The 10,464-nt window shown below is 36.8% G+C and overlaps 1 pseudogene; it reads left to right on the forward strand.

Moving 5' to 3' along the window:
* Positions 1 to 903: 903 nt before the first annotated feature.
* On the forward strand, positions 904 to 10,061 carry LOC122647230 (annotated as a pseudogene).
* The last annotated feature ends 403 nt before the right edge of the window (positions 10,062 to 10,464 follow it).

Raw genomic sequence — 10,464 nt, forward strand, 5'->3', positions numbered from 1 at the left:
AGTTTGGGAGTATTATTTAATGGCTGTATTCCGTTCAAGCTGAAGGTGAACTTTTTATGGATTTAAGACCGGCACTGCTTTTCGGAGCTCAATGTTAGGAGATGAAAAGAAAAACATAAGGGAGGAAGCGGACGTGGAAGAAGAAGATGCCGTTGAGGAGGGGGAGGAGGAAGAAGCCTCGTCTTCAAATTCTGTACTGCTAAAACCCTGACCAGAAAAAATCCTTATAGTCATGAGACGAACTCTGTTAAGATTCACTCCTCCCTATACTCGCCACAATCTGCTCTCCCCTCCGAATTAGAGAAGACCAAACCCTTTTTCTGCTTCCATCATCAATGTCACTTCAACTCCTTCTTCGAAGCTGAGGAGCTGGTTCTTCTCATCCATCAACGACAACCCTCCTCCTGTTCCCGAGACCAGGTTAATCCAACCACAGAAGAAGAAAGCAGTTCCGGTCAACTTCGAAAACATCAGAACTGAACGTAGAAGAAATTGATTAATGAAAACAGGCCTGTCATATGCATCTTCTTCTACCCCAATCCCTCCCTTACTATAACAGCCATCACAGTGGATTCTTCTATATTTAATTGCTTGCAATTATATAATCTCTGTTCTTTTCTATGGCGCCAAGTTCATGTTCTTGGTTTAGTTCCGAGGGAAATTTCCTCGTTGCTACTTCTTGGGACAACTGGGTTTTTTGATTGCCACCTCAATTGAATTTCTTCCTTCTTCCACTTTTCTCTTCCTTATTTTTTAGTCATTCAAATTTGTGCTATTTTGAAGTGAAGATCGTAAGTGGAGAAGGATCGGGACAGGGACAGGGAGAGAGATAGGTACAGGAATAGGGAGGGGGAGGGGGAGAGGGAAAGGCAGGGGGAAAGAGTTCGGGATAAAGATAGAGGTAGGGAGACAGAGTGGTTGGGTGGGCAGACATCTATATGATGGTCATAATGATGCATATGGTGGTCGAGATAGGTCAAAAGATTCCAGGCATTTGAAAGATGAACCGGATTATCACTATAGGAAAGGACAAAAAAGATCCAGTAAAGGTGCCCAGCATCATGTACGATGATCTGGAAAGGCGTGAAAAGAAACCACTGAGGTATACCATGTCATTTAATCAATGTATCCTAGCTTACTTCAAATTTATCTTAAATGCTGCTCGCTACTTTTAGAGATGAAGAGGTAGAAGAAGATTATGAAGATCAACTAGCGGAACAAGAAGAGGAGGATGTTGACAGAATTAAGGAGGAGAGCAGGAAAAGAAGGCAAGCCATAGTAGAAAAATATAAACAACAGCTACAGCAGTCACAAAAGCAGGTTGTGCCTCATGGTCAAGCCTCAACTAAAGGTGTCGTCCACTTCCAAGCTAATTGTGTTTTCAATATTTTGATGTTTCAGAGTTTTATTTTTAGTTTATGACTGCTTTCTTTGTGGCCTTTATTCATTATTCATACTAAACCATAAATGCTTTGGATCAGAGAATGGTTCCTCAATGTTGATTAGGCAGCAGAAGAGAAACTTCCTCTAAAAGCGATTAATTCTACATCTGTCGCTTCTGAGGGTAGGAATAATAGTCCCGAGCCTACATTTTCTGTATGGAAATCACCTTCACGTAATGGACCTTTGGCACATGAGAGCACTTTTGGTGCTGGGGGTTGAGGGGATGGGACTCCAAAGGTTTGTAGATGACCAATTAACAATTAGATATTTTTTAAATTTCTTGCATACGTGGGTAAGTATGATTTGCATGAATCAACCCCAAGCTTGTTTACCATGGTTCTTTTGATTCCTTATGTGACCTTGGATGGTTTATTTTTAATTTTTTGAGCTTGGATATAATAACTGTGATTACTATAAGATGTTAATTTCCACTGCTTCATAGTCATAATTTCACCAATTTGTGCAGAGTGAGAGATCAGCAGATATGTTATGTGATGATATTTTTGGAGAGAGACCTGCTGGAGTTCGTAAAACTGTAGATGTCGTTCTATTTCCCCTCCCCTCTAATTGCATTAAGCTCTTGCATTTTCACATTTAAAGTGTTGGTTTTCTTCTTTGTTTGCTGAACATTTAATGTAGATAATAGAAAGCTGAACTATGTTTCTCGAAAATCGTGTATAATAGAAAACTGATTTGAATAACTAAATGAAGTATATGGTTTGTCCTGCCTGAGATAGCATGTTCAACTGAAGCCACTTTGGACCTGCTGATAAGCCCATGTTCTCTCCTTTTTATTGTAATTTGTACATGCACCACATGAGCAGTATGTTATGGGTTTTTAGTAATGGCCTGCGATTGCAGTTAGAGAAATGTGTTTTGGCATTCATGGATGCTTTCCATAGCGATGTATTGTAATCCTGTGATTGACAGAATATTTCTTTTATATGTTATCATCTAATTTTCTTATAAATTTGTTATTTATTGTGACTTTGTGAGATTGAAAAAGGTTTCACTGGTGAACCATATCTAGAGACTTATAGGACTTTATCTATAGTTGGTTGGATGTGATCACATCTTCATGAAGATATTGGTAGAACACAAAATCCATCAGTAAAGCAATAGTATTTTTTAGTAACTAGCTAAAGAAAATAGGTAAAGACCTCTTAGGGAGTTGCCTCGTTTGGGAGTTTTATCATGTTAAAAAATTGAGTGTAACTCTGGATTTAGGAGTCAAATACACCAGTTAGCATTTAAACAACCCAGCATTTTAGTATGAATAACAAATTAAAGTGGATGAAACTTAAATCTGATTCCAAATTAACATCTGAACCATTAAACAATCCGACACTATCACATCGAGCATATTAAAGTTGATGAAATGTAAATTTGATTGCAAATGAACATACTATGCTAATTTTAAAGGGAATTGCATACTTATGTTAAACTTCTAAAAAGTTGCTTGGTATTGCAACTTATTTAAATAAAAAAAAAAGGTGGGTATTATAGTACGGTGATTTTGTAGATCAAAAGTAAACTTCTAGTTCAGCTGGCCTATAAGAAAACCTCTTTGACCTGACGTAGTCTGTTGGACCTATGGAAAAGCCATGTGTACTGACTTAAAGAAAAAATGATCAGGAATTTTACTTGAGTTCTTGCCAATGGTAACATTTACTGGGCTTATTATGAAGGCCTTTATTGTATCAACTGTGAGGAGTGTAAGATGGTACCCGTCTTTGATTTTAGGAAATCTTTGTTGCTTTATCAACTCTTTTACCAATATGTGCCATGTATGAAGTGTAAAAACTCCTAGGTAGACACATGCAGAGGCTCTACCAGCTGTGCCCAAGCACATGTAGAGATGAGATTTACCATTCAACCAACCAACAATTCTTTCAAAGCACAAAAAATTTGACCCGATTGAATGTGTAATGTTGATCATACAATTATTTTTGTAGATATGACAGACACAAATGTCTATCATAAAATTGATTTCTTTTGAGTACATATTGTGCCGTATAGGTTTATGGCCATGATTAAGAATATAATGGATGGGGAGGCTATAATCATATTTTCGGTGGAGGATCGTTCCCTGGTGGAAGCCAATCAATTATTGGCCCTTTCCCCTGCATTTGTACCATATGTATTGATATGCTTTTAAGTATAGGCTGTCCTCATTGTCTAACTGTTAACTATTATTTCTATTTGCATATACTGTTATTTATGTTCTTTTATTTCATTCCTAGACCTCAGGGAGGTTGAATATTGTGTCCACTGTATGTCATTTCTATTGGCTTTGATTGTGTGATTGAATTGAGTATAAAGAATAACCACTTTCGGCATGTGCTTGAATATGACATTACTACCTTTTAAAGACTTAATTCTTCTAAAAATTCCCTTGGATAATTTGATGAAGAGTCATGTTTACATTTCCTAAACACAAAATTTTGTGTATTTTGCTCTAGTTAAAAATGCGGGATGAGAAGGAATTACTTGAAAACAACTGTTGCCCCAAGCACCTAAAGCCTTACATACGAAAGGAGGACAACTTCTTCTCTGCCTTATCGAAGTATAAAAAATCCTTGGAAGAGATTCTAAGTCAAAATTCAAACTCCGTGCAGCGTTCTTTTCGAGGTGAGGATGATAAACTTCCCCCTTTGTTTTGACTGAATTGTTCAATTTTCCCCATGTGTGTCTTCAATGAACGCTAACATGAAATATAGTTAACGGTTTTCAGCAATTGATGGGGTTAACATTTTTCCCCATTCCTTTATTGACTAGATTTTTCTTTGTTTTTTTTTTGGTTGGGGGGAGGGGGGTGTTAGGGGGCACACCAATGTTTTGGAAGTAATCATAAATATGACAGGAATCTTAGAGAGAGAATTAAGAACATTATTTTGGAAGCTGACCTTACAAGGCATACTTTTTGGTTGTAGCATTCTTTTTTAAAGCATACTAGGTGATTGTTTTGTTTTAAGAAGGTTATGTGGAGCAGGAAAAATAAGAATGAATCAATTTCTTTTAAGGCCAAATTAAATTTTTCTTCAGAGCATGAAACCTCCCTGGGATAGAAGGTTATAGAAAAATATGGAAGGTGGATAAGTTTAGGTTTTCATTTATTTATTTTTGACCATTATAGTCCAGTTCTTAGTCTGAGTTTTTCGTAAGTATTTTTAGAAGAGTGGGAGAGAGAGAAGGAGAAGGATTGGGACAGGGACTGGGAGAAGGTCTGGAACAGGGAGAGAGATAGGTACAGGAATAGGGAGGGAGAGGGGGAGGGGGAAAGGGAGAGGGAAAGAGTTCAGGATAAAGATAGTGATAGGGAGACTGAGAGTGGTTGGGTGGGCAGACATCTATATGTTGGTCATAATGATGCATATGGTGGTCGAAATAGGTCAAAAGATTCTAGGCATTTGAAAGATGAACCGGATTACCACTACAGGAAAGAAAAAAAGATCCAGTAAGGGTGCCCAGCATCATGGACGATGATCTGGAAAGGCGGGAAAAGAAACCACTGAGGTATACAATGTCATTTAATCATTGGATGTATCCTAGCTTACTTCAAATTTATCTTATATGCTACTCTCTGCTTTTAGAGATGAAGAGGTAGAAGAATATTATGAAGATCAATTAGCGGAACAAGAAGAGGAGGATGTTGACAGAATTAAGGAGGAGAGCAGGAAAAGAAGGCAAGCCATACTGAAAAAATATAAACAACAGCTACAGCAATCACAAAAGCAGGTTGTGCCTCATGGTCAAGCCTCAACTAAAGGTGTCGTCCACTTCCAAGCTAATTGTGTTTTCTATATTTTGATGTTTCGGAGTTCTCTTCATAGTTTATGACTGCTTTCTTTGTGGCCTTTATTCATTTTTCATACTAACCATAAATGCTTTAGAATAGAGAATGGTTCTCTCAATGTCGACAAGGCAGCAGAACAGAAACTTCCTCCAAAAGCGGTTAATTCTAAATCTGCCGCTTCTGAAGGTAGGAATGATAGTCCCGAGGCTGATGTCACCGAGCCTACATTTTCTGTATGGGAATCACCTTCACGTAATGGAACTTTGGCACATGAGAGCACTTCTGGTGCTGGGGGTTTAGGGGATGGGACTCCAAAGGTTTGTAGATGATCAATTAACAATTAGATATTTTTTAAATTTCTTGCATACGTGGGTAAGCATGATTTGCATGAATCAACCGCAAGATTGTCTACCATGGTTCTTTTGTTTCCTTATGTGAACTCGGCTGGTTTATTTTTAAATTTTTTGAGCCTGGATATAATAATTGTGATTACTTTAAGATGTTAATTTTCACTGCTTCATAGTCACAATTTCACCAATTTGTGCAGAGTGAGAGATCCGCAGATATGTTCTGTGATGATATTTTCGAAGAGAGACCTGCTGGAGTTTGTAAAACTGTAGATGTCGTTCTATTTCCTCTCCCCTCTAATTGCATTAAGCTCTTGCATTCTCACAAGTGTTGGTTTTCTTCTTTGGTTGCTGAACATTTAATGTAGATAATAGAAAGTTGAACTAGGTTTCTGGAAAATCGTGTATAATAGAAAACTGATTTGAATAACCAAATGAAGTATATGGTTTTTCCTGCCTGAGATAGCATGTTCAACTGAGGCCACTTTGGACCTGCTGATAATCCCATATTCTCTCCTTTTCTAGTAATTTGTACTTGCACCACATGAGCAGTATGTTATGGGTTTTTAGTGATGGCCTGTGATTTCGGTTAGCGAAATGTGTTTTGGCATTCATGGATGCTTTCCATAGCGATGTATTGTAATCCAGCGATTGACAGAATATTTCTTTTATATGTTATCCTCTATTTTTCTTATAAATTTGTTATTTATTTTGACTTTGTGAGATTGAAAAAGGTTTCACTGGTGAACAATATCTAGAGACTTCTAGTACTTTATCTATAGTTGGTTGAATGTGATGACATCTTCGCGAAGATATTGATAGAACACGGAATCCATCAATAAAGCAATAATATTTTTTAGTAACTAGCGAAAGAAAATAGGTAAAGACCTCTTAGGAAGTTGCCTAGTTTGGGAGTTTTATCGTGTTTAAAAAATGAGTGCAACTCAGGATTTAGGAGTCAAATACAACAGTTAACATTTAGACAACCCAACACTTTAATATGAATATCAAAATAAAGTGAATGAAACTTAAATCTGATTCCAAATTAACATCTGAACCATTAAACAACCCGACACTATCGCATCGAGCAAATTAAACTTGATGAAACTTAAATTTGATTGCAAATGAACATACTATGCTAATTTTAAAGGGAACTGCATACTTATGCTAAACTTCTAAAAATTTGCTTGGTATTGCAACTTTTTTAAATAAAAAAAAGCTGGGTGTTATTTTACGGAGATTTTGTAGTTCAAAAGTAAACTCAATCAGCTATCTAGTTCAGTTGCCCTGTAAGAATACCTATTTGACCTGATGTTGTCTGTTGGATCTATGGAAAAGCCATGTGTACTGCCTTAAATAAAAAATGATCTGGAATGTCTTAAAATTGACCATTCTGCCCTTTTTTTCCCCCTCTTGACTCTTGGAAAACTATATCTTCTGATCCTTACAAGGGTGTGGGTTGGTGAAGCCGCAATCATTTATTGAACAGAGAATGGAATATCTAGGGCTGAGATGTCTATTAAATTGCTATTCCGTTGTTGTTTTATCTTTTTTATTTTAATTTTTTAGGGTTATTCTGCTTTGCTCTTGTTGGGTCTTTATAAAATTTCTTGTTATTTATCCCTGGGTGGGTTGTCATTTTTTTGGTTTTTGCTATAAAATGCATAATAATGTGGTAGTGAAATTATTTTACTCCCACTTGTATTATACTTCATTTATTAGATACAGTGGTTGCTCTCTCTCTCTCTCTCCCAAATGACTTCTATTCTTCACTGATTTTGTCTTGAACTGTTATCCTCATGCTTAGTAATTTTTGCAGGGAAAAGGAGATGGTTCGTATCTTGAAAGAAGTGGTCTTCATGACAACTGGGACGATGCAGAGGGTTATTACAGTAAGTCCTTCATCAAAACTTTCTTTGTTTTCTTTTATCATATGCAAGGAAAAGAACTATTATGTCTCTTTGGTATCAACTGGATTTCGGGTTGATCTATCTTTTGCAGGAATTGTACTTTGTTATCTTCTCTTCATGGTATTCACATATTCTCTGTGCAGGCTATCGATTTGGAGAAATACTTGACAGTAGGTATGAAGTTACTGCAGCCCATGGGAAAGGCGTTTTTTCGACAGATGTTTGTTCAAAGGACCTCAAGGCTGGGGAGGGTGATCCTGAAGAGTTGGCTATAAAAATCATATGCAATAATGACACTATGTGAGTTGATGTTACTCTTTTTGCCCTCAGATTGCTTTAGTTCTAGCTAAATATTGATTTTAACTGGATAGTGCAAGTTACTGTTGACTGTATTTCAATGCACAGGTAGAAGGCAGGTTTATAAGAGCTGATACTATTGAAAAAATTAGCTGGTGCAGATCCTCAGAATAGACGCCATTGTATTCGATTTTTCTCAAGTTTCAAGTACCGAAATCATCTTTGTTTGGTTTTTGAATCTCTTCATATGAATCTTCGTGAGGTACTAAAGAAGTTTGGTTGTAATACTGGCCTTAATCTGGGAACTGTAAGAGAATATGCCAAACAGCTTTTTATTGCATTAAAGCATCTGCGGAACTGTGGAGTCCTGTATTGTGACATAAAGCCAGATTATATGCTGGTGAGTTTAAATTATTCTTCCATTACTGAGGTGGTTTTTTTTTATGACTTTCTAACATATGTATGTTGTCACATTCAGTTAAATGAGATAAAAAATGTGTTGAAGCTTTGTGATTTTAGTAATGCCATGTTTGCCGGAAAAAATGAGATCACACCATATCTTGTGAGCCGCTTTTACCAAGCTCCTGAAATAAGTAAGTTCTTTGTTTCATATCCCTTGATTATTTATTTTTTAAATTTTTTTTTTGGGCGGGGGGTTATGTGTTTGTTGAGATATTGTTTTTTTTTTATTGGTTTCTTTCAGTAAAATATGTAAATTTTCTTTTCCTGCTGCAGTTTTTGGCTTGGCATATGATCATCCCATGGATATGTCTGTTGGTTGCTGTTTATGTGAGCTTTATTTGGGGAAAGTCCTTTTTCCAGGCCCATCAAACAATGACATGTTGCGTCTCTACATGGAGTTGAAGGGATCTTTTCCAAAGAAGATGCTCCGCATGGTTGAAATTTAATTTTTGTTTTCTTCAGATTCCCTGCAACCCTCACGAGGGGTGTTTAAACCCTTTATTTTTTGCAGCTTTGTTTCCATGGTGGAGCAGCCTAGTGGAAGCTACGGATCGGGAGAATCGAGAACGCTTTAATTCGTCATGGAGTTGATCAATCCAACAAGCACTAACAGTTGCAGGGGTGATACTCCTCTTGAGATCCATGACTAATGTCTTTATTTTATTCAACCTTCACTACCGTCCTCCATTCATGGTGGATTACTTATAGGCTTAGAGCTGAGTACATGTAAGAAAGAAAAGAAAAATAAGAATCCAATCTTCAATCAGCCCAATATACTCTCAATCAGAAAATAAGAATCCAATCTTCTCTTCAATCCAATAGGAAATAATTCCATAGAAGATTCAATGCTTCAAAATAATAAGAACCGCCTTAATTACGAAACTATGTGAACCAAGGTTTCCATTAAAATCCCGTTCCAATTAGGAAAGTGTATCTCCATAGCAGATCCCGTACTTTCCATAATAGGAACCTTCCAATTAATGTAGGGTATTGCTGAGATGGCTGATAGGAACTTCCAACAATAGAAGATGCAAAGCTGGCCTGCATCACATGGTCATCAATAGCTTTAGCTTATTATTTTAGTTTATTGAATGGAAATACTATGTTATGATTCATATTTTTATTGCTTGTGCTGATTTCAACATCTCTTGCTTTTTCTACCGGGTGGATTTTCCAATCAGCATTTTGACCAGGATTTGAACTTTCATGCTACTGAAGAAGTTCTTGTTACAATGAAGGTGAGAAGTTACTTGTCAATTAAATCTGTAGTGATTATGTTTCAGTGACTGTTTCTATTGTTTTTCCTACTACTGCAACCACTCTCCCCCCCCCAATAGAAAAAAAAGAAAATAAAGGGGAAGCACCATTGCCCTCATTTTAATTTAGCCTTGTAAACTATGTCTGCAGACTGTGAAGAGGCTGCTTCTCAATATTAAGCAAAAAGATATTGGTTCCTTAATTACAAGCTCCCCTGGTGAGGATCTGAAGATGTTGGCAAATTTCTAAGATCTTCTAGAAAAAATATTTGCCTTAAATCTAGAGAAGAGAATGACAGTATCTCAAGCATTGAGACATTCGTTCATCACAGGCAAGTGACCAAAGATGCTGATTTTATGACCCCAGAAATGCTGTTGAGCTAGATACATGTACATTATGATCTCAATTTATTTTTAGCTCTCTAATCATTGGGCATTTCTCTGTCTTTATCTCTCTGTGATTGCCTAAGAGGATCGACACAGTGTTATTGGCGTGGATGAAATGCGAAGAAGATGATGTTTGGTCTGAAGACCTTCCTACAAGGCAGTTCTTTCAGTGAATCAGTGGGATGGCTTCTGTTTCTATTGTAAGACAACTCGCCAAAGGCGTTTACATCTCTTGTAATCATTTTTAATGATGGGCTTTGCGAAGATTTATCACATGCATCCCCCCTTGAAATTTTTGTTTGAAGTTTGAAAACAGTGTGCTGCAACCTTTTGCAGGCTTTAGTGCATTAGAAAATTCACACCAATGCTAGTTACTAAATTAAACTCAATGAGGTTGTGAAAAGTGTTCCTATGGCTTTTGGAAAAGATAGACTTGACAGAATCTTTTCCTTTCAGAGAGCTTCCATCTTACATTGGATTTCATCTTTCTGATATTTAGTGAATTCTTGGATATGGCATTTTTTTCATTTATCCAAATCACTTGAGTCCTGGAGTCTAATTCTATT

This window comes from Telopea speciosissima, unplaced genomic scaffold (genome assembly GCF_018873765.1).
Source record: "Telopea speciosissima isolate NSW1024214 ecotype Mountain lineage unplaced genomic scaffold, Tspe_v1 Tspe_v1.0015, whole genome shotgun sequence".
NCBI lineage: Eukaryota > Viridiplantae > Streptophyta > Magnoliopsida > Proteales > Proteaceae > Telopea > Telopea speciosissima.